The following is a 23,395-nucleotide window of genomic DNA, read 5'->3' on the forward strand; positions in this document are numbered from 1 at the left end:
AAGGAGATTCTATCTCATAAAAATAATAATTAAATATATATATAATATATATATAAATAATATATATATATTCACAATGTTATGCAACTATCACCACTATCTATTTCCGAAAGTTTGTCATCACTCCAAAAAGAAATTTTTTTCTTTTTGAGACGGAGTCTCACTCTGTCGCCCTGGCTGGAGTGCAATGGCACAATCTCCACTCACTGCAACTTCCACTTCCTGGGTTCAATCGATTTTCATACCTCAGCCTCCCTAGTAGCTGCACCAAGATTACAGGCCTGCACCGCCATGCCCAGCTAATTTTTGTATTTTTAGTAGAGATGGGGTTTCGCCATGTTGGCCAGGCTGGTCTTGAACTCCTGATGTCAGGTGATCTACCCACCTCGGCCTCCCAAAGTGCTGGGATTCAAAAATAAATTTTTAACCATTGAGCAATAACCACATTCCAGCCTTCCTCAGTCCCTGATCACTTCTAATCTACTTTCGGTCATATTAATTTGACTCTTCTAGATAGTTCATAAGTGGAAGCATACAATATTTTTCCTTTTGTGTCTGGCTTATTTTACTTAACATAATGTTTTCAAGGTTCATCCATGTTGTAACATGTATCATGTTGAGTTTGGGGGAGCTCTTTGTATATTTTGAATGTAAGTCCTTTAGCAGATACATAGTTTTTAAATAATTGTTTCCCAGTCTGTGGCTTGCCTTTTAAATTTTTTAACAGGGTCTTTCTCAGAGCAGGAGTTTTTAACTTCAATAAAGGCCAACTTGCTGGGTGCAGTGGCTCATGCATGTAATACCAGCACTTTAAGAGGTTGAGGCAGGAGAATCCCTTGAGGTCAGGAGTTTGAGACCAGCCTGGCCAAAATAGTCATATTTTTTGGTCTCTACAAAAAAATAGAAAGACTTAGCCAGTTGTGGTGGCACATGCCTGTAGTCTCAACTACTCACAAGGCAGAGATGGGAAGATTACTTGAGACCAGGAGTTCGAGGCTGCAGTGAGCCATGATCGCCCCACTGCACTCCAGCCGGGGGGACACAGTGAGACTCTGACTCAAAAATACATACATACATACATACATACATACATACATACATACATACGTATGTCTAACTTGAGGACTTCTATTTTGTCTTTCATGGATCATACTTTGGTGTTGTGTATAAAAGTACAACCTAGATATTCTATGTTATTTTCTGGAAGTTTTATGGTTTTGTGTTTTTGTGTTTTACATTTACTTCTGTGGTCAATGGATTTCCCCCTCCTTTTTTTGAGATGGAGTTCTCACTATATTGCCCAGTCTGGTCTCAAATTCCTGGGGTCAAACCATCTTCCCACCTCAGTCTTTTGAGTAGCTGGGAGTACAAGCAAGCACCACTGCACCCAGCGGGCTGATTCATCTTGAGTTAATTTTTGTGAACAGTATAAGGTCTGTGTTTAGATTCATTGTTTTACATGTGGATGTCTAGTTATTTCAGCAACATTTGCTGAAAAGACTATTTTTTCTCTATTAAGTTGTCTCTGCTCCTTTGTCAAGAATCAGCTAACTATATTTGTGTGGGTCTATTTCTGGACATTCTATACTGTTCCATTGATCTATTTGTCTATTGTTTCACGAATACTACAGTGTCTTTATTACTGTAGCTTTATAGTAAGTCTTAAAGTTGGGTAAGTCCTCTGACTTTGTTCTTCTTCAGTATTGCATTGGCATTTCTAAGCCATTTACCTTTCCATACAAACTTTGGAATCAATTTGTCAATATCCACAAAGTAACTTGTGATTTTGACTGGGATTGCATTGAATCAATAGATCAAATTGTGAAAAAGTGACATCCTAGCAATATTGAGCCTTCCTATCCGTGAACATGGAATACCTCTCCATTTATTCATATCTTCTTTTATTTCTCTCATCAGTTTTGTTGTTTTCCTCACATAGATATTGTATGTATACCTAAGTATTTATTTGTTTCTGTCTGTCTCCTTTTTTCTTTTTTTGGTGCTAATGTAAGTGACATTGTGCTTTTAATTTCAAATTCCAATTACAGGAAAGCAGTTGTTTTTTCTGTAATAATCTTGTATCCTACAATCTTGTTATTATCAGTTATTTGTTCCAGAGTTTGGATTTTTTTGTTTTAGGAGGGTTTTGAAGTTTTTTGGACAATTCTTTGGGATTTTCTACATAGATAATCATGTTATCTGTGAATAAAGACAGTTTTATTTCTTCCTTCTCAATCCGTATATCCCTTTTCCCCCTTATTGTCTTATTGCATCTGCTAGGACTTCCAATACAATGTTGAATAGAGGGTGGCAGGGGATACCCTTACCTTGTTTCCAATCTTGGGGGAAAAGCACCTAGCTTCTCACCATTAAATATAATGTTGACTGTAGAGTTTTTCATAGATGTTCTTTATCAAATTGAGGAAGTACCCCTCTGTTCTCAGTTTGCTGAGGACTTTTTAGCATGAATGGATGTTGAATTATGTCAAAAGTTTTTTCTGCATCTATTGATATAATCATATGACTTTTTTCCTCTTTAGCCTGTTGATGTGATAGATTATATTAATTAATTTTTTTGAATGTTGAACCAGCCTTGTTTACCTGGAATTAATCCTACTTGGTTGTGGTGTATAATTCTTTTTATAAAATGTTGGATTCAATTTTTTAATATTTTGTTGAGGACTTTTACATGTGTATTCATGAGAGATACTGGCCTGTAATTTTCTTTTCTTGTAATATTTTTGTCTGGTTTTGATATTGGAGCAAAACTGGCATTATAGAATTAGTTAAGAAGTGTTTCCTCTGCTTCTGTTTTCTGAAAGAGATTGTGGAGAATTAATATCATTCTTCCTTAAATGTTTGGTAGAATTCACCAGCTAAACCATCTGAGTTATGATAAATGAAATAGAGACTAGAAAAACAATCAAGAAAGTCAACAAATCCAAAAGTGTATTCTTTGAAAAGATCGACAAAATTGACAAACCTTTACCTAGACTGACCAAGAAAAAAAGGAGAAGATTCAAATTACTAAAATCAGAAATAAAAAAGGAGATATTACTATTGATCTTAGAGAAATAAAAAGAATAATAAAGAATGTTATGAACAACTGTGTGACAACAAATTAGATAACTTAAATAAAGTGAATGAATTCCTAGAAAGACATGAACTAACAAAACTGACTCAAGAAGAAATACACAATCTGAATAGACATAGGACAAGCAAACACTGACTTTGTCATTTTTAAACCTCCAACAAAGAAAAGCCAAGACCTAGATAGCTTCATTGGTGATTTATACCAAACATTTAAAGAAAAACTAATATTAATCTTTTGCAAACACTTCCAAAAAATAGAACACTTTCTAACTCATTTTATAGTGCCAGTATTACCTTAGTACCAAAACCAAAGACGTAACAAGAAAAAAAAACTACAGACCAATATTTCTTATGAATGTAGACACAAAAATTCTCAACAAAATACTAGCAAGCTAAACCTTGCAACATGTAGAAAGATTATATACCATGACCAACTGGGATTTATCCCAGGAATTAATGGTAAATTTAACACCTGAAAATCAATGTATTACAATATATTAACAGAATAAAGGGAAAAACAACCCACAGGACCCTCTCAACAGACACAGAAAAAGTCTTTGATGAAATCCAGCACCCTTTTGTTATAAGAACATTCAACAAAGTGGGAATAAACAGGAACTCCGTCAAACTAATAAGGGATGTTTACCAATGACCACCATCCAGAAAGTTAAAAACACACACCACACACACACACACACAATGGGAGAAAACATTTGCAAATCGCATACCTGATAAGGCACTTGTGTCTAGAACATATAAAGAACTTTTATAAATCAATAGCAATAAAACAAATAGTCCAACTGAAAAATAAAATAGGCAAAGGATTTGAATAGACATTTCTCCAAAGAAGATATAAAATGGCAAGTAAGCACATGAAAAAATGTTCAACATCATTAGTCACTAGGGAAATCATTAAAATCACAATAAGATACCACTGCATATTCACTAGGATGGCTATAATTTTAAAAAGACATTAACGAGGGGGGAGGGGGGAGGGATAGCATTGGGAGATATACCTAATGCTAGATGACGAGTTAGTGGGTGCAGCGCACCAGCATGGCACATGTATACATATGTAACTAACCTGCACAATGTGCACATGTACCCTAAAACTTAAAGTATAAAAAAAAAAAAAAAGACATTAACGAGTGTTAGCAAGGATGTGGAGAAATTGGAATTTTCACCCATTGCTGGTTAGAATGTAAAATGGTGCAGCTACTTTGGAAAACAGTTTGGTGGTCCCTCAAAATGCTTCATATAAAGTTACCATATGACAAGTAATTGCACTCCTAGATATATACCCAAGAGAAATAAAAATATATCTGTACAAAAATTTGTATATGAGTGTGCATAGCAACATTATTCATAACAGCAAAAATGTGGAAGCAGTCTAAATGTCCATCCACTGATGAACAGATAAACAAAATGTGGTCTATCCATGCAATGAATTCTATTTGGCCATAAAAAAGAATAAAGTACTAATGTGTATTACAACATGGATGAACCCTAAAAATATTATAATTAGGGAAAGAAGCCAGTCATAAAAGACAACATGTTGTATGATTCCATTTACGTGAAATATCCAGAATACGCAAATCTAGAGAAGACAAAAAATAAATTTGTGATTGCCAGAGTCTGGGTGTGTAGGGGGAATGAGGAATGAGTGCTAACATGTATGTGGTTTCTTCTGAAGTTCTGAAAACGTTCTAAAGTTATAATAGATTGGGAGATAGTTACACAACTCTGTGAATATACTAAAAACCATTGAACTGTGCATTTTAAAAAGGTGAGTTTATGATATGTGAAATATGTCTTAACATAACTGTATTTAGAGAGAGAGAAAGAGAGAGAATGGTTTAATAAAGCTCCAACACTCAGCTTCAACCATTATCAACTCATGGCCAATCATTTCATCTATACCCCACCCCACCACTCTACCCCGTCTCCCACACTGGATAATTTTTAAAGTAAATTCCTGATATTATTTCTTCGGTAAATAATCAGTTTATCGCTCCAAAAAGTAAGGACTCTTCAAAAAAATAATCATGATACTGTTGTCACATCCAAAAATTTTTTTAAATAACACCTTAGTCCAGGCATGGTGGCTCATGCCCGTAATCCCAACCCTTCGAGAAGCCAAGGCAGGCAGATCACTTGAGGTCAGGTGTTTGTGACCAGCCTAGCCAACATGGTGAAACCCTGTCTCTACTAAAAAAAAAAAAAAAAAAAAAAACGAAAATTATCCGGGCTTGGTGGCACACGCCTGTAGTCCCAGCTACTTGGGAGGCTTAGACATGAGAATTGCTTGAACCCGGGAGGCAGAGGTTGCAGTCAGCCGAGATCACGCCACTGCACTCCAGCCTGGGCAACAGAGTAAGACTCTGTCTCAAAACCAACAACAACAACAACAACAACAACAACAACAAAAACTGTAATGCCAGCACTTTGGGAGGCTGAGGCAGGCGGATCACCTGAGGTCAGGAGTTTGAGACTAGCCTGACCAACATGGAGAAACCCCATCTCTACTAAAAATACAAAATTAGCCAGGCGTGGTGGCGCATGCCTGTAATCCCAGCTACTTGGGAGGCTAAGGCAGGAGAATCGCTTGAACCCAGGGGGTGGAGGCTGTGGTGAGCCGAGATCACGCCATTGCACTCCAGCCTGGGCAACAAGAGCAAATCTCTGTCTCAAAATAATAATAATAATAATAATTTTAAAAAACAGACCTTAATATAATCAAATATTCTGTGTTCACATTTTCCCTAATTGTCCAATTAATGTGAATTTTTAACAGCTGCTTTCTCAAATTAAGATCACACATTACATTTTGTTATTTGTCTCTTGAATTTCTGTGTATCTATAAGCTTTCTCTCCTTTTATTTTTCTTGCAATTTATTTATTGAAGAATCAGTTGTTTGTCATGTAGAGCTTCCTATATTTTGGATTTTGCTGACCGCATCACTGTGGTATCATTTAACGTGATCATGATTACATAGTAATTATCTTTTAGATGTTTGCTGTCAATTATACTACACATACGATTTAATTCATAATTCATCAACATAGTCACTGCTCCTTTAGTCTTTATCATCCACCATATCCTTTGAAGCATCTTTGACACAAATTATCTCAGTTAGTCTTTCTAATAACCCCATGTGGTAAGTATTATTATCCTCAGTTTAAGAGATGAAGAAGGCCGGGCATGAGGCTCATGCCTGTGATCCCAGCAGTTTGGGAGGCCGAGGCAGGTGGATCACAAGGTCAGGAGATCGACACCATCCTGGTCAACATGGTGAAACCCCATCTCTACTAAAATACAAAGAATTAGCCAGGTGTAGTGGCAGCACCTGTAGTCCCAGCTACTCAGGGGGCTGAGGCAGGGGAATCACTTGAACCCAGAGGTTGCAGTGAGCCAAGATCACACCACTGCACTCCAGCCTGGTGACAGAACAAGACTCCGTCTCAAAAAAAAAAAAAAAAAAAAAGATGAAGAAAATGAGGCTTAAGGGAGGTTACAGAAACTTGGCCATAGTCATTGTGCCAGTAAATATCTGGGTTCAAACTCTCTGATGTTAAAACCCATGTTGTTATCTGTTATATGATAATATCCCATCACATTGCCTGTGGTTTGTGGTGGTTGTTTTTAATCAACTCTAGGAAGCAGTCTTTCAGTCCATCCAAAGAATGTACTTTCACATTTCATCTTTAACTCTTAGGATGCTTTCAGCTTCAAGTAACAGAAAACTCCATCTCAAATGGACTCAACAATAAGGTTATTTATTATCTCATATAACAAGAAATCCGGAAGAAGGGCAGCACTGGGGCTGGTTGATGACTGACTCAACAACAATATGGCCGACCCAGATTCATCGTATCTCTTTACAATGGCCAGAACTGGGTCACATGTCCACTCCTAAACTCTTACAGGCCAGTTAAGAGGATTCTATTCCTCTTGTCTATGATAGATTTGAGAGTGTACCTCTCAAAGGCTAATAGGGTCACCTTTCCTAATGTGTAAACACCCATATAGGCTTCTATAAAGAAGAAGAGGGTGGACTGAATGTTGAATAGACAACCAACAGTGTCTACTACCTGTTCCTAATGAGGTGTGCTACATATTCCACTGTGAATAATTAAAATACTTCATTATAACTGCCACGTTGAACTTTTTTCCTTTCTGCCATTTGACAATTACAGTCAATATATCAGCTTCCTCATTTACAGGAAGAAATGGCTACACAAGATGATATGTAAGGTCCCTTCCAGCTCCAGGAGTTCTGTTTCAATTTTACATTTTCATCTTCTAAAAAGCAAGTAGGAAAGTTAAACTTATAAGATATGGTCCAGAAATGATCATGGGTTTCAACTGATAAGTCATAGGCATATTGACATCCTTTCTTCCTTAAGATAAGACATAGGCATTAGATTTAAAGAGCTAAGCAGACTGGAACTGGTAATATCTTTCCATTAAGTTTTAACATTAGGTTAAATGTTCTACTTCCCTCACTCATCTATTAACACCTTCCAGCTTCCAACACTCATCATACAGACAGAGACTAATCAGAAGTTTCTTTTCACAACTCACTTTATTTTGGTGTCAGCATCCTCCTGGAGCATGGCTCTGGGGCTGTAGGATAGCTCTTGTATCTCTGCTTCGACTGCCGAACATGACTTTAACTTAAATCATTCCCCTGTCTGCTTCCTTTCATGGCTAGTTTCTGAAGGAATACTCTATTCGTTTCATCACATGCAGCCATTTTCCTCGTGCGGAACCATGGGAAACCAAAGAGAAATACTGTACACTACTGAGCACCTTTGCTACTCTTTCTTCCAATATGAATGAAATTGCTTTATTATTTTCAGCATATGCCTACTATCAGCTTTCTCTGGGAAAACTGCTGGCTCGATCTGTAAGCAGCCCTGTTCTTATTTAACAGAAGGCTATGACTGTAACAAATGTACAACATAAAAAAGTCAAAGGCATCCTGTCGGTTACACAGGACATTCGGAATAACAAATGTACAGGAAAACTCGGGAACATGACTTAAAGTAATTTGGTCACACCCCCATTTCATTTAACTCTTTCTGGCTCAGATTTGTCATTCTGACAGGAGGCCCAGGATATAGTCCATTACCACAATTGATCATAGAAACAACACTGGTCTCTCAGTCAGCAGCCACTGCGTGCCAGTGTTCATCATGCTAGTTCCCAGAGTTTTAGAGGATTAACTTTACTTTCTGGTTCAACCCATCTGCTGGGGAAGGTATGGCCCTATTTTGAAATGTGCAAAAGGGAGACAGTGCTGGGGGTGCCCACAGTGGAAGGAGAGAAGACAGGCTTACTGACCACCCCTATGACCTTGAATAAGTCACATCACCTCTCTGTGCCTCTTATTAACTATCATTGGGGAAAAATACCTTCACTCTGCCTGTCTCACAAGGGTTCTTGTAAAAATCAAATGAGAACACAAATAGGAAAGTATTTTCATAAATGCAAACCAGTGTTATCATTTTCAGATGTGGAATTTCCTCTGCAGCACTTTTTTTTGGCCACACGATTACTGCACACCTCGTGCCAGACAGACTATAAAGCTGTTTCACCTCTTTTCACATTTTGCCTAGAATTTCATATAGAGATTACACCAGCCATGCTGCATCCATCCCTTTGGTTCATTTTCCTCCACCACATCTCAGAATGCAAATCCCACCATCATGTGAAACACTGCATAGCAGCAACTTGCAAAACTCAGTGAACCTTAGACTGCCAAGATAAGTCCCATAAGCAAAGGTTATGCTCAAAATATGCTGCAAAAGTTCAAGAAGGAGAGAGAGATCACATCTAATTAGAAAAGGCCTCTGGAAGGTAAATCTAGATGCCATGTATTTTCATAATGTTGGTCTTTGTCCTATGTCACCCACTCTGCTGTCATGCTTCAGAAACTTGACTTTATTTTCTCTATCTTTGGAGCTCTCAAGAACCTGGCAGAGAGAACATCTCAGGGTATATTCAGGGATGAAGTGAACGGGCTCAACGACTAACAAACCCAGTGGATTTTAACATTTACCCAGCCCAACGAGGTCCAACTATCTTTAGGTTAGCACGACATATAGGACTTTGCCGGCCCAAGAACTCCCTCGGAACCCCCAAGGAAGGAACTTTCACTGAGTATGCACTAAGTGCCAGATCCTAAGTGCTATGGGTCGCTTAATCCTCACAACACTTTTTCAAGCTTGAAGCCTGTTTTACAGATGAGGACGCGAAGGCTCAGACAGGCTAAGTTGTCCGGTCTCACCTCAGTGAAGCCGCCACTGCGCTTGGGCTCTCCAGCCCCTCACGCCATCACCCTAGAGCCTTGCTAACCTCCACCTCGCTTACCTCCTTCCCTCCCTAGGCTGCCAACCCAACTACTCTCTCCTCCCACGCCCCCGCCCAGCCAGGAAAACCTGGGGCGGGCGGGGTCTGTACCTGAGACCGCTCTCAACGCGGCTTCCGTGTCAGGATGCTCGCTCACAGGAATGCTCATCACAGGCTTGAAAGCCTTTGCCATCCACGCTCTCCGGAGCCCCGAGCGTCTCCAAAGAGCCTGCCCAGGCTTCTCCCCGACCCAGGTGCTTCCTCCCCTGCAGAGCTGTGGCGGGGTTCAGACCCCGATTCCGGGAGGGGACACCTGTCTGGGAAGGGCGGGGCTGGGGGACTGCGGGGCCGCGGCGAGGCTCAGCCGGGAACTACGCTTCCCAGCCTGCTCCGCTGCAGCCGCGCGCCCCGGCGCCGCGCCCGGCCGGGAGCCGCCTGTTGATCGCCGCGCTCGCCCCGGCCACGGCGCCGCCCCTGTTCTCCCGGCCCCGCTCCACCGGGGCTGACGGACTGACGGCCAGCACAGCCGGCTCCGGGATGAGCGCACGGACGGGTGAGCGCCCCGGGGCGGGGGTGGGGCCTGTTCTGGACAGCCGGTGTCTGCAGCCCCCGGGCCCGCAGCGCGGTGGCCGCCGTGCCCTCCCTGCCCGCGGGAGGATGCTCCGCGACATGGGCGCTCGGCCGGGCGGGCGTGCAGAGCCGGGCCGCCTCTCGCCTCTCGCCTCCCAGCCCGGTCGGCTGCGCGGGGAGACCAGGCGCTGCGCCCGGGCGGGAGGCGCCCGCCGGGGTGTGAGTCCCGCGCCCCGCACTGCGGTGCCGCAGCCTCTGCAGCCCGCTGGGCCGCAGCGGGGAGGGCGCGGTCTCCTGTCCTCCCGGGCTGCGGGGCTGTGTTCTTCCACTCCGGGCTTTGTTCCCCCACTTTTCCCCTTCCTGTGCATGTTTGATGAGCTCCTGGAGCGGTATGCATCTCCCTGCCTCGTTCAGCAGGCGATGGGGAGGGGTGGACTGGCCGGCGTCTTTCCTGAGATCGCTGGAGCTGTCACTCGCAGGGCGTTTCAGCCTCACAGTGAGCGGCCTCGTGCGGATCCTCGAGAACCTTATTATTATTATTACTTTTCTGGTTAAAGTAATGGTAGTATGTGCTCCCTTGAGGCTTCCTAAATGTTCCCTGTTGACCTGCGGAAATGAAGGTGGATTTTTAAAACAGTAATAAAAGGCTCCTAATGGGAATTTTTAGAGTATTCAGAGGTAGGAAGGTGATGCCGTCACAATGCAAATTAGCAGTGAAGGAGGCCGTGCTTGCTGCAGCTTCGTCTGTGTCCATTACATATCTGAATCACGAGGCATTTAGGACGGGAATGAAAAGAAGATCGGGGGAGGTGTTTTAAAAACCAGGTTCTCCTCTTAGCTTGACCATTCAGGAGCTGAGGGACCTGGGCAAGTCCCTCCACCTCTCTGGGCCTCTGCATATAAAGGGGCGTTTGGGCTAAATGATTTGTAAACCTCTGTTCTTCCAAGATTCTCCCCTCTCAGGGAACTGAAAAGATGAGAGTGTTTCTGTTTAACAGCACTACAAAAAGCCTAATTGTGACAACAAGCGCCTCTGCCCTAGTGAGGAGGAAAGATTTTTCAGAGCTTCAGCAATCTGATTTTTTTTTAAAGATAAAACTGATTTTCTCAATCGACTCTCTTCAGTCTAACCCAATAAATACGCATTGCAATCATTTTAATTTTTGTAAGGTACTGTACATTGGTGGGCAACAAAATGATGGGGTTTGTTTTTGTCTTTAATTTGCTGAAGGTGAAGTAATGGGATCAGCAGATAAAGGATTAGTGGCTCCCTAGGGCTGGGCACGAGTGGTCAAATGTGGTCAGCATGGAGGTCGGGGAGGAAGCCCCAGCAAGAAGTAACCAGAATGTATATACACAGAAAAGAGAAGATGCGTACTGATGGATCATTGTTTGAAAAAGAAATATGCAATAGAAGGAATGAGAGAATCAGGAACTCGGCGCTCTGCAAACCTGACATAACAGTTGAATAAGGCAAGGACTTACCAACTGGTCCAAAACCTTTGAGTGAAAGGTGGTTGGGGAATAGGATTTTCATATTATTTCAAAGTATCTCACCACAGGTTACTCTGGGAAAATTTGTCCTTACAATGGAGAAATTAGGAGGTCACCACTGGAACCAAATGACCAAGTTTAGCAGCATCTACTGTGAGTCTCCCGTTGTGAAGCAATAAGGAGGCATAATTTCACCTCTAGCGTTCCTGCAAAAAGACTTGGCGATGGGGCAGAGCAAATGGGAGCAACTATTGTAGGTTAAAATACTCAAGTGATACAATAGTGAATTGGGATGTGTGAACTTTGAATCCTAGACGAGAAAAAAAAAACTATAAAAGACAATTTGGAGATAGTTGGGGATGTTTGAATATGGATTGCATGTTAGATGATATTATGGAATTGGTGTTAATTTTCTTAGGTGCAATAATAGTTCATTCTTGTGGTTACGTAGACCAGACAATCCTTATTCTTTGGAGATGTGGATATTGGAGGTGAAGTGTCATGACATCTGCAACTTTCAGCTGTGTCAGAAAAAAAAAGGATAGGGGTAGCAGAACAAGTTCAGGAACGTAGCAAATGTGGCAGAATGATGACGGTTGGTGAATCAAGAAGAAAACAAATGTTTATTGTACTATTCTTTTAACTTTTCTATAGATTTGAACTTTAAGAAATGGGGGAAGTCAATAAAATAAATAAGTAAATAAAGAGAAAGAGTTGTAGAAGACGGGGGTGGTTCGTGACAAACAGCTGCAGTGAATTTGTGGGGAATTTCTTGGCTTCACCTTCCCAAAATTGAAATCACCTGTTGGAGGTGTGAGTGGTTGGGGGGTGGGGGGTGTTGGTGTTCCCATTTTTGGTTTATCTTGGCTACTCTCAATCATTTATGCTTAAGATACACCATCCTCTAGCTTCAACTTCAAAGTATTAGTAATTCCCCATACCTAAGAAATTCTAGCCCTACCCAAGAACCATCCCGAAAGTGCTGTCCCTTTCCTCTCTGTGTCTGAGATCTGTGTCAGTGTGTAAGGAAGTTTGAGAACATAGGCAGTGGTTCATTTTATTTTGGGTTAGGGTAGTGTTGGGGGAAAAATGATTTAGCTTTGTGATAGGATAGAAGTTTTGGGGTTTCCTCTCATTCCCTTGTGTGTAAATCATATACAACCAAATGTTTTCCTTATAGACTTTAAGTGGTTCAGAGAGGTTCATAGAAGGCATGTGCAGAAGAGACTTCCTGTTACCAGACCATGAAAACAGAATCAACTCTTACAACACTTAATCTCTTACACGGAATCCCTTGCTGCAAAGATATTTTTGCTTTACCTGGATTATATGTGTTTATGTATACATGAAAATACTAATTTAAAGTATACATATTTACTTGCATGAATGTCTGTGTGTATTTGTGAATCTCTCAGTCAGTATTCCCCAAAATACATAGAATGTTAATGGGTTACAAGAAAAAGAAATTGCCTAGCCAGATGTGGAAAACACTAAACAAAGCTGGACAAGTTGGTTTATTCTTGACTTTTCAGAGCCTTTCATGGGTTAATGATCATTGTATATGGGGATGTAAATGGGGTGGGAATGTCCATAGGATGTGATATGTAATGTTTCCCAAACTGTGTGCAAAAATAAAAAATGAAAAATATCTTGAGGGGCTATCGTTACATGGAACCACCTTTGAGAAACTGCCTTTAATGCATTTTTGAGTGAAAGGTCAGGACATATGATTAAATGTGTAAGTTGTAAGTATTTATGCTTCACATTACCTACAGATTAGAATTCAAATTTCAGTTTCTGGTTTTAATGGATCATAACAGTTTGACCCCAGTCTACTTTTTCATCCTAAATTTCCCAACTTTCTTCCCATAAATTCTCCTGCTTAGTCCTTTGTTGTATACTATGAACCATTTTTATTTTCAGCGCACCAAAAAGTCAATTCTACGTAACTTTAAGGCTTTGTGGTTGTGTAAAATGAGATGCGCTCTTCTGCTATGTCTCTTCCATGGACTGAAATAGCCACCTTTCCTCCCAAAGCCATTTTGAGTTCCTTGGCCTTGGTCCCATGTTTCAGCACAACCTTCCTTAAAGCTGTGATTTCGTGCTATTTCTGCTTTTATGATTTGCCATCCTGTTTTGGCATCAAGGCTGCCCCACTAATTACCTCTTTCACATGTGTCATCACTATTCCTAGGTTCCCCTGGTGAGAGCTAGGTAGGGTGGGGATGAGAAAGTCAACTCCAGGACTGTGAGTAGCAGGAGCTCACGAAACAGGGCACAAGGCCAGCCATGCCAAGCCTGGACATGAGGAGAAAGGAGACAAGCTGGGGCACAAGCCCTAAGAAAGGACCAGGAGGTCCCTCATCAGAGTGGTTAGAGGAGTGTGGAGTCCAGTGAGCTGGGCTGCTATTCAAGTGGTGTGCATGGGGACAACTGTCCTCATTGTTGATAAACAACCATTCTGACTGGGCAGTGTCCCTTCTATACCAGTTGCTAAATGTTTTGCACATCATCTAGGTAAGCACTCACAAGTCAGGGTGCACACAGCATCCATAAGTCATTACAAAGCCTGGATCAAAACCTAGCTGGTATAAAATGCCAAAGAAAGAGACAAGATGAGTGAGTCAAAGACCACATAAGCAAGCAGAAGAAAGGAGGGCACATGAATCAAAGGACAAAAAGCAGGAAACCCAGTGCCAATCAGGAAGTTAGAAGAAGCCCGTAAGTTCCCAAAGGCAAGAGGAAGGACATGGTTAAAAGCAACAGGCAGTTAAAAACCAGAAAGGCGCAGATCTCCAAGTGGAAGGCAAGGAGATAAATAGAGGTCAAGCAACAGGAACTCCTCTAAAAACAGAAAAGAAGGCCAAACACAGGGACAAGACAACAGCGGGAAATAGGACCCGCCATGAGAATTAGAAACCAAGAGGCAGGCTGGGCAGACAGCAAGACTTTTTGGCTTTTTGACTACTTCCTACCCAGGTGGAAATCTATCTCATAGCTTGGCTAGCTTACACTATGGTGGCTTTCTACACCTGGCAATGCTGACCCGCAGCTCTTACAGGTTTTGCCTCTTTATATTCAGCAGATCTTGATGGGGAAAACAGAGGGAAAGAACACCTAAAACACGAGATTATTCCACAACCAAGGACGAAAGAGAAATAGCTTTGACTGAGGGCTTGTGCTTGCTAGACACTGCGCCTAATATGTACATGGTCACCTTAAGTGTCACCTCAGCCTTCTGAGATAAGCACTGTTCTTTGCGTGTTTTACTGAGGAAGGACCAGAGGTTTGGAGAGGTTGTCACTGCACACATATCTGCACCATCAGACCTTGGGTTGGTTAACTCCAAGGCCCGTGCTTTTAGTCTTCTGTGTTCTTCTAACCTTGGACAGGAGCAGTCACTAGTGGGCACCTTGTTTTTCAAGTATGATTTAATCTTTGGCAAGTTTGTGTTGTAAGATTGGGAAATATGAGCTCTGCATTCTAGTAAGATCTGTTCCTCTTTCCTCTTTCAGCTTGTTCCTTCCCATTGCCGTACCATATTTCTGACTGAGACTTCTCCTTATCCCGCCTCATTCTGTCCTTCATCCTCTGCAAGTATTTCCCAGAATATGTAGAAGTCTTTTAGTTGTTTAAAATAAAACAAACTTAACTGGCCCATCTTCAAATAGCTACATTACAAAACAGGCGGTTGCTGTGTTGTATTTGCCCAGCAGCCAGAAATGAATTAAATATCTAAGATAAATTCATGTTTTGTTGGAGGATACATTGATATGCAGATTCTGTTCTAATTTACTAGTTTTAGAAAATGTGGATTTGGTTCTGGTGAAAATCGGTGCACTAGTTGTTTAAAATTATGAAATATTGAAGACATATTAAAAAGAATGAAGAGGGCTGAGCGTGGTGGCTCACGCCTGTAATCCCAGCACTTTGGGATGCCAAGGCAGGTGGATCACCTGTGATCAGGAGCTCAAGACCAGCCTGGCCAACATGGTGAAACCCCGTCTCTATTAAAAATACAAAAATTAGCTGGGCGTGGTGGTGGGCACCTGTAGTCCCAGCTTCTCGGGAGGCTGAGGCAGGAGAATGGCGTGAACCCGGGAGGCAGAGCTTGCAGTGAACGGAGATCGCACCACTGCACTCCAGCCTGGGCAACACAGCGAGACTCCGTCTCAAAAAAAAAAAAAAAAGCCATACTCCTTATTTTCCTTCCCAAGGCTTGTATATTTGGATAATAGGAAGAGTTATTTAAGGGCCCAAGTCATGCTTCCATCAGCTCAAGTCTTTAATCCTATTTTCCGTTTTCCTAACTGGCTCCTGTACTTGCCCACCAGGACTCCTGGAAGCCTTGTTGGGCATTTGCCTCACTCCAGCATGTACATTAGCATCGTATTGCATGTTAAATGCTTGCCATGGGACAGACACACCACTGGAGGGGAGGCTGTAGCAGTGCTTTGCTAACTTCCCACGGCAGCATTGCTAACAGGACGGAAGACAAATGGGAGCCCTTGGGCAGCCTTGGTGGGGGCAAAAGCAGACCAGCCATGAGCTGGAAAAGCTTTGATTTGACTTTAAAAGCTATGAGAATACTGCATTCTTCTCCACAGTATTTCTATATTTGCTTTTAAAAAATACAGCCTGGGCAATGTAGCAAGACCCTATCTCTACAAAAAATTTAAAAACTAGCTGAGTATAGTGGCACATACCTGTAGTCTCAGCTGGGGTCAAGGGAGGTGGGGGGAATATTGAGGCAAGAGGTTCACTTAAGCTCAGGAGTACAAGGCTGCAGTGAGCTATGATCACATCATTGCACTCCAGCCTGGGGAACAGAGTGAGACCCTATTTCTAATAATAATAATAATAATAATAACAACTAGCTTTTGCCCAAATCTTCAGATCAAAGTTGTGCTCCAGGAGGATGCAAGTTTTTTTTTTCTCCTCTGACTTTGAGATCCCCTGGTACATTGACACAACATAGGCAATTTGTTTTAACAGCTACTGTTACATAGTATTAACATGTTATTTTAATTAATTAATGTATTTTCCTACTGAAGTATGACATGGCACTTATTTTCTGGGAGTTTGTAGTGTAGCTGGAGAGAGAACCATACATGCAACATACATGAAAAGATAGCAAGATACATCAAATTGGTGATGTAGGCATACAAATTTAGAGGAAGGGGCAACTTCTGTGGGCTTAGATGATCTCAGAAAGCTCCATCACAGGGAGAGGAAGCAGTGGATAGAGTGGAAGGAGCTCTGTACCTGCGGGTTCATTTGAACTCATTTCTTTCACATGACATTTGTTACACAATATTTATTGGATACCTACTTCAGATCAAGAACTGTGCTGGGAGTCAGGATTTTATCAGTGAATAAAACTCATACAGTCCCTCTCCCTCACAGAGATTAGCAAGGAAAATAGAGATAAAGCAAGTAGTTGTAATAAAGCCAAGAACAGATGTGATTAAAGGGGTAGCATGGAGATGGGGAGTGACCCAGACCTTATCTCCAGGTCCAAACAAGGCTTCCCTGAAGAAAAGAAGCTTGCATGAGACCAGGGGATGAGTAGGACAGCAGTCAGCCAGAGGGGAGTGGTGTGAGAGTGTTCTGAGCAGAGAGAACAACATAAGGCATGATCCAGGCATTGGAATTGGGCCAGGAGGCTGGAGCCAGGAGGAGATGGGGAGTGCAGCACAGGATGAGGCTGATGAAGATGACAGAAGACAGACTGAATTTGAACCTTATCCTCAAGGCAGCAGAAGCCACTGGAGGATTTTAAGTAACTAGAGAAGAGTTGTTTAACTCTGTGCTCACTTTGGCCATTTGTATGGCGAATGGATCAGGAAGGGATAGGGCTGAATGTGGACAATGCAGATGAGTGAAGTGGGTGGATTCTCAACACGTTTAGGTAAGGACAGGATTTGGTGATTGATGGCTGGAAAAGAGACGAGAGAGAGAAGATGTTAAGGATGGCTCCCTGGTTTTTCGGCCAATTTCCTGAATTGGGAGATTCTGGAGGAGGAAAGATGATGAGAGCACTTCTGACGTATTTGAGGTGTCTGAGGCAGCCAAGGAGAGATGTGGATTAGGCAGATGGAAATATAGGGGCCTAACCCTCAGGAAAAAAGTCTAGGATGAAGATACAGATTTTGGAATCTCCTGGATATATATTATAATTAAAATTTTGGAGGCAGATGAGTTCCTCCAGAGAGAATATGTAGTATGGAAATAGAAGAATTTATAAGATGAGACCTTGAAGAATGCCAGTATTTAAGGTGGAGGAAGAAGAATTGCTAAAAGAGACCAAAAAGAAATGGTCAGAGAAATAGAAGAAAAACCATCTATGTTGCTGGATTGAGCAATCTTTAAGGACTCTCTCAGCTCTGACATTCTGTGGTCCTGCAGAACTGGGATCTGAGCCAGGTCTCAAGAGCAGAGCGCATAGATAGGCCATGAGAATAGAGAACAGCATTCCAAGTAATATTAATGTATCAGCCAGCATCCCAACAAGAAACAGGGGATACACTCAAACTGAGTAACTCGAGAAAAATTTAATAAAGAGGCTATTTACAAAGATGGGGGGAGGATTTAGGGAATCCAACAAGGCAGAACTCTGGCACCAGCTGCACAAGGACCCCTTACCACCCAAGGCCTGAGGCCAGCCAGGGGCAGGCAGCTGTATGGAGAGGGCTGCCTCTTGGGAGATGTGACCTTCTGGACCCAATCTCCCCCTCCCCTGCTCTCCAGTTTCCTGCTAGTGCCCCCTGTGGGCCAAACAGAAGCCAGACAGAAAGGGAACCCATTGATACAGTCTAAATAGATCATCTTCCTGGAGCACAGAGCAGCAGGGGAGTGGATGTGGAGGTGCAAACAGAAGACAGCCAGAACTATCATCCTGGAAAATGGAAGTATTTGGGTAAGAGGGTGTGTTCATTCCCTGTTGCTGCTGTAACAAATTAGCATAAATCCAGTGGCTTAAAACAATACAAATTTATTCTTACTTTTGTGGAAGTTAGAAGTCTGAAACACATGTCACTGGGCTAAAATCAAGGTGTCACAGGACTGTATTCCTTTCTGAAGGCCCTAGGGGAGAATCCATGTCCTTGCCCTTCCCAGCCTCCAGAGGCTGCCCACATCCCTTGGCTCATGGCCCCTTCCACCATCTTCAAAGCAAAAAAATTGCATGACACTGACTCTTCTGCCTTCCTCTTCCATCTTTTAAGAGTCCTTTGGATTACATTGGCACACCTAGATCATCCAAAATGGTCTTTCTATTTTTAAATCCTTAATCTGGGCTGGGCGTGGTGGCTCACGCCTATAATCTCAGCACTTTGGGAGGCCGAAGTGAGTGGATCACTTGAGATCAGGTGCTCAAGACCAGCCTGGGCAACATGGTGAAACCCCATCTCTGCTAAAAATACAAAAAATTAGCTGGGTATGGTGGTGCATGCCTGTAATCGCAGCTACTCTGGAGGCTGAGGCAGGAGAATTGCTTGAACACGGGAGGTAGAGGTTGCAGTGAGCTGAGGTCGTGCCATTGCACTCCAGCCTGGGCAACAACAGCAAAACTCTGTCTCAAAAAAAGAAAAAAAATCCTTAATCCTTAATCTAATCACAACTCATTTGTTTTGCCATGTAAAGTAACATATAGATGTGAGGAATAGGAGGAGGACATATTTAGGTGGCCATGATTCTGCCTACCACAGAGAGCAAATAAGCCATTTTAGCTGAAGTGGGCTCCCCAGGAAAGTAACGAGAGAGAAAACAGGAAGTGCAGGTTAAAGCCAAATCATGGGAGCTTTGGAGCTAGATTGTCTGGATTTCATTCTGTGGACAAGAGGGAGCCATTGTAAGTTCTTAACCAGGGAAGTGGCTTGTTAGCAGTGTTGAGAAAAATGATCCAATTATAGTGTTCTGGGTAGCTTACAGGGAAAAACAGAAATCTTTCAAGATGCAATCAGAGTAGTGCAGGTATGAAGGAACAAAAGGCTGAAACAAGAGTGAAAAGAAGGGGTGGTGTGAAAAATGTTGTGCAATAAGGACCTGCAGAAGGTGCTGACCGGCTGGACTCAGAAAAAAAAGTGGGAGAGTCTGAAGCTGGTCTGAGTGTTGGGAGTGTCTGACTGGTAGATTAATCTAGACAGCAACTCTGTTTAGAGAAAAATTGGGAGTTTAGGTTTAGTTAGAGAATCCAGCAATAGAAATCCAAATAGAGGCTGGGCACTGTGGCTCATGCCTGTAATTCCAGCACTTTGGGAGGCTGAGGCAGGAGGATTGCTTGAGCCCAGGAATTCAAGACCAGCCTGGGCAATATAGTAAGACCTCATCTCTGCAAAAAAGAAAAAAAAAATTTAATTAGCTGGGCATGGTGATACGCACCTGTAGACCCAGCTACTCGAGGGACTGAAGCAGGAAGATCATTTGAGCCCAGTAATTGGAGGCTGCAGTTAGCTATGATCAAGCCAGCCTGGGCAACAGAGTGAGACCCTGTCTTTAAAAAAAAAAAAATCAAATAGAATCTTATAAACTCTAAGGTACCACTGATTGTAAAACTCTCCAGTATTTTATGTATCACTAAGAAAAAAAGGCTGGCAATCAAAATATAACATGTTTTCTTAAAAATACAAATTTTTGGCCGGGCACGGTGGCTCATGCCTGTAATCCCAGCACTTTGGGAGGCCGAAACGGGCAGATCACGAGGTCAGGAGATTGAGACCATCCTGGCTAACACGGTGAAACCCTGCCTCTACTAAAAATACAAAAAAAAATTATCTGGGCGTGGTGGCGGGCACCTGTAGTCCCAGCTACTCGGGAGGCTGAGGCAGGAGAATGGCATGAACCCGGGAGGTGGAGCTTGCAGTGAGCCGAGATTGCGCCACTGCACTCCAGCCTGGGTGAGAGTGTGAGACTCCGCCTCAAAAAAAAAAAAACAACAACAAATTTTTGGCTGGGCACAGTGGCTCATACCTGTAATTCCAGCACTTTGGTAGGCCAGGCTGGGAGGATTGTTTGAAGACTGGAGTTGGAGACCAGCCTGGACAACATAGTGAGATTCTGTATCTTCAAAAAATAAAAAAAAAAATAGCCGGGCATGGTGGTGCACACCTGTAGTCCTAGCTACTTAGGAGACTGATGTGGGAGAATCGCTTGAGCCCAGGAGGTCAAGGCTGCAATGAGTTGTAATGACATACAACTGAACTCAAGCCTGGGCAACAGAGTGAGACCGTGTCTCAAGAAATAATAATAATTTTTACTTTATTGAAAGAGCTGTTTTCGACTTCCACATAGGTTTTTTGAAATCTTTTTTACTGAAGTGTAAATGACATACAATAAAGTGCACATATTTCAAGTGTACGGTTTGATAAGGTTTGATATATGCATGTATGTGTGAAACCATCACCACAATCAAGGTAGTAAACATATGCAGCATCCCCAAAAGGTTCCCCATGCCCCTATGTCATTCCTCTCATCAGCCCCTCCCACCTCTCTCCCATGCCTAAGCAACTGTGATTTCTTTCTGTCATATAAATTAGTTTATGTGTTCTAAAATTTTAGATAAATGGAATCCTGCAGTATACATTCTTTTTGGTCTTCTTTCTCTCATTATAATTATTTTGAGGTTCATCCATGTTTTTGTGTACATCAATAGTTCATTCCCTTTTATTGCTGAGAAGTATTCCATTATGTGGATATACGACAATTTGTTTATTTTTATTTATTTATTTAGGGACAGGGTCTTACTCTGTTGCCCAGGCTGGAGTGCAGTGGTGCAATCATAGCTCACTGCATCCTTGACCTCCTGGCTGAAGCAATTCTCCCGCCCCAACCTCCCGAATAACTGGGACTACAGGCATGTGCCACCATGCCCAGCTAATTTAAAAAAAAAAATTGTAGAAATGGGGTCTCACTGTGTTGCCCAGGCTGGTCTCAAATTCCTGGGCTCAAGAAATCCTCCTGCCTCAGCCTCCTAAAACATTGGGACTACAGGCGTGAGCCACTGCACCTGGTCACAATTTGTTTTTTATTCATTTACTATCATTCAGATTGTTTTCAATTTTTGGCAATTACGAATAAATGTGCTATGAATATACGTGGATTTTTAAAATCATATATCTGTCCTGTGCATACATAAAAAGGGGAAATGTAAGTGAAATGCATTCATTAGTTGATATTCTTAAAACTTCTTCACACTCAGAGTCCAGCATTTTAGATCACTATTTTACTTATCCATATCTGGTTCTTTTCCACATAATAATTTCCTCTGTGCCATCGAGTGGTAATTTAAAAAATCTGTAAAAAAAACAAAACTAAAACTAAAAGCCATTGAACTGGGCACTTAAACTCACTCTGTAATTATGTGGAACTATCCTAATCTGGACCTCTCTTTGGGAGTGCTGCTAAACATACCTGCATTGTCACCTCCCCACGATTGTCTGCTTTCTAAATTTTAAAAGAGTATTCCACAGTTGTCCCTGGGATTTCCTTCCAAGACCTTTACATCCACTCTGCTAGTTTTGAAGCTGGTGCTTTTGATATTTAGGTATATACAAGCAATGACAAGTACATTTTTACTGCTGCTGGGACAACAGTAATTGTAGGACACCATCAATTCTAAGACACATCTCAATTTCAGAATGCTAAATGTGGCAAAGTATGCATTTTAGAATCCATTAAGTAGGGTGCTTCAACCAATTCATTTGATGGATAAGGGCCTGGAAGATGCCATCCTTGTCCTGTGTGATGCAGTAAGTTAGTGGTAGCTGGCACCAGAACAAAGTGTATAGGATCCAATTGGTTTCTCTGACTTTAGTAGGATTTTTGTTTGTTTATTTACTAGAATATAGTCATTAAAGCTTAAAAAAAAAAAAAGGAGGGCTGGGAGACCTCATCTCTACAAAAAAAAATTAAAAATTAGCTACGCATCGTGGCACATGCCTGTAGTCCCGGGCGTGGTGGTGCACACTTGTAATCCCAGCTACTCCAGAGGTTGAGGTGGGAGGATCACTTGAGCCCAGGAGCTGGAGGTTGCAGTGAGCCGAGATGGTACCACTGCATTCCAGCCTGGGCAACAGAGGGAGACCCTATCTCTAAATTAATAAATAAGAAGGTGAGCTAATGGAAAAGAGCGTTGCATTGCATGTGAAAGGGGTATCGACACAGAAACCACAAACCTGAACATTGTGAGCCGTTGAATTCACAAAGGAAAGGGAACACTATTCCAATAGCCCTTAAGAGGCCCACCTGCAGCCAGTCTCGTTCCATGCCAACTCATTCTTCATTCTTATGATTTGAACTCATAAAAAAAGATTGGCGTGCTCAGATCACTCCCCTACTTTAAGAAGCTGTGGTGGCTTGCCATTCCCAACAGAATAAAGTTCACGTCCCTTAGCAAGGCGCAGAAGGAAGGCCCTTCACAGATGTCCCATCCTCGTCTTTAGTTCTTTCCTCTCCCTTCCTCCATGAATCCCCCTCTGTAGCCATGCCGCCTGCTCTACCAGCATGTCATTTACTGTCTTATCCTGTACCCCTTTGTGCTGTTCCCTTTTCCTAGAATGACACTTGCCCATTCATGTCCACCTTATGACCTCTTCCTTCAATGTTCAAACACAGCCTCTTTTTCACAATTTCCCCTCAAACTTCCCCCACTTACTCAGTGATTATTTCCCCATGTGTTTTCAAACCTACTTTTTACATTATTTCTAATACTTACGGCATTATTGCTGTTTGTGTGAGAGTCTCACTAAGCTGTGATCTTGGGGAGAGGGGGCATTTTGATAAATATAATTTTTTTTTTTGAGACAGAGTCTCACTCTGTCACCCAGGCTGGAGTGCAGTGATGCCATCTCAGCACTGCAACCTCTGCCTCCCGGGTTCAAGCAA

The 23,395-nt window shown here is 42.2% G+C and overlaps 2 protein-coding genes across 4 annotated transcripts in view; one reads left to right on the forward strand and one right to left on the reverse strand.

Moving 5' to 3' along the window:
• The window catches only part of LYSMD2 (LysM domain containing 2), a 28,499-nt gene extending 18,801 nt beyond the window's left edge, over positions 1 to 9,698 (reverse strand). The window contains exon 1 of the mRNA XM_008953168.5: positions 9,560 to 9,698. The gene's annotated coding sequence lies outside the window, so the exon portion shown is untranslated. The remainder of the gene's footprint in view (positions 1 to 9,559) is intronic.
• A 122-nt stretch (positions 9,699 to 9,820) lies between these two features.
• Positions 9,821 to 23,395, forward strand: part of TMOD2 (tropomodulin 2) — a 67,370-nt gene continuing 53,795 nt past the window's right edge. Inside the window, exons 1-2 of one of the 3 annotated variants that reach the window (XM_034938755.3) lie at positions 9,821 to 10,001; positions 11,250 to 11,491. The gene's annotated coding sequence lies outside the window, so the exon portion shown is untranslated. The remainder of the gene's footprint in view (positions 10,002 to 11,249; positions 11,492 to 23,395) is intronic. The other 2 variants (XM_034938756.3, XM_034938754.3) reach the window with 2 other exon arrangements.

The sequence above is a fragment of the Pan paniscus genome, chromosome 16, assembly GCF_029289425.2.
Source record: "Pan paniscus chromosome 16, NHGRI_mPanPan1-v2.0_pri, whole genome shotgun sequence".
Classification (NCBI taxonomy): Eukaryota; Metazoa; Chordata; class Mammalia; order Primates; family Hominidae; genus Pan; species Pan paniscus.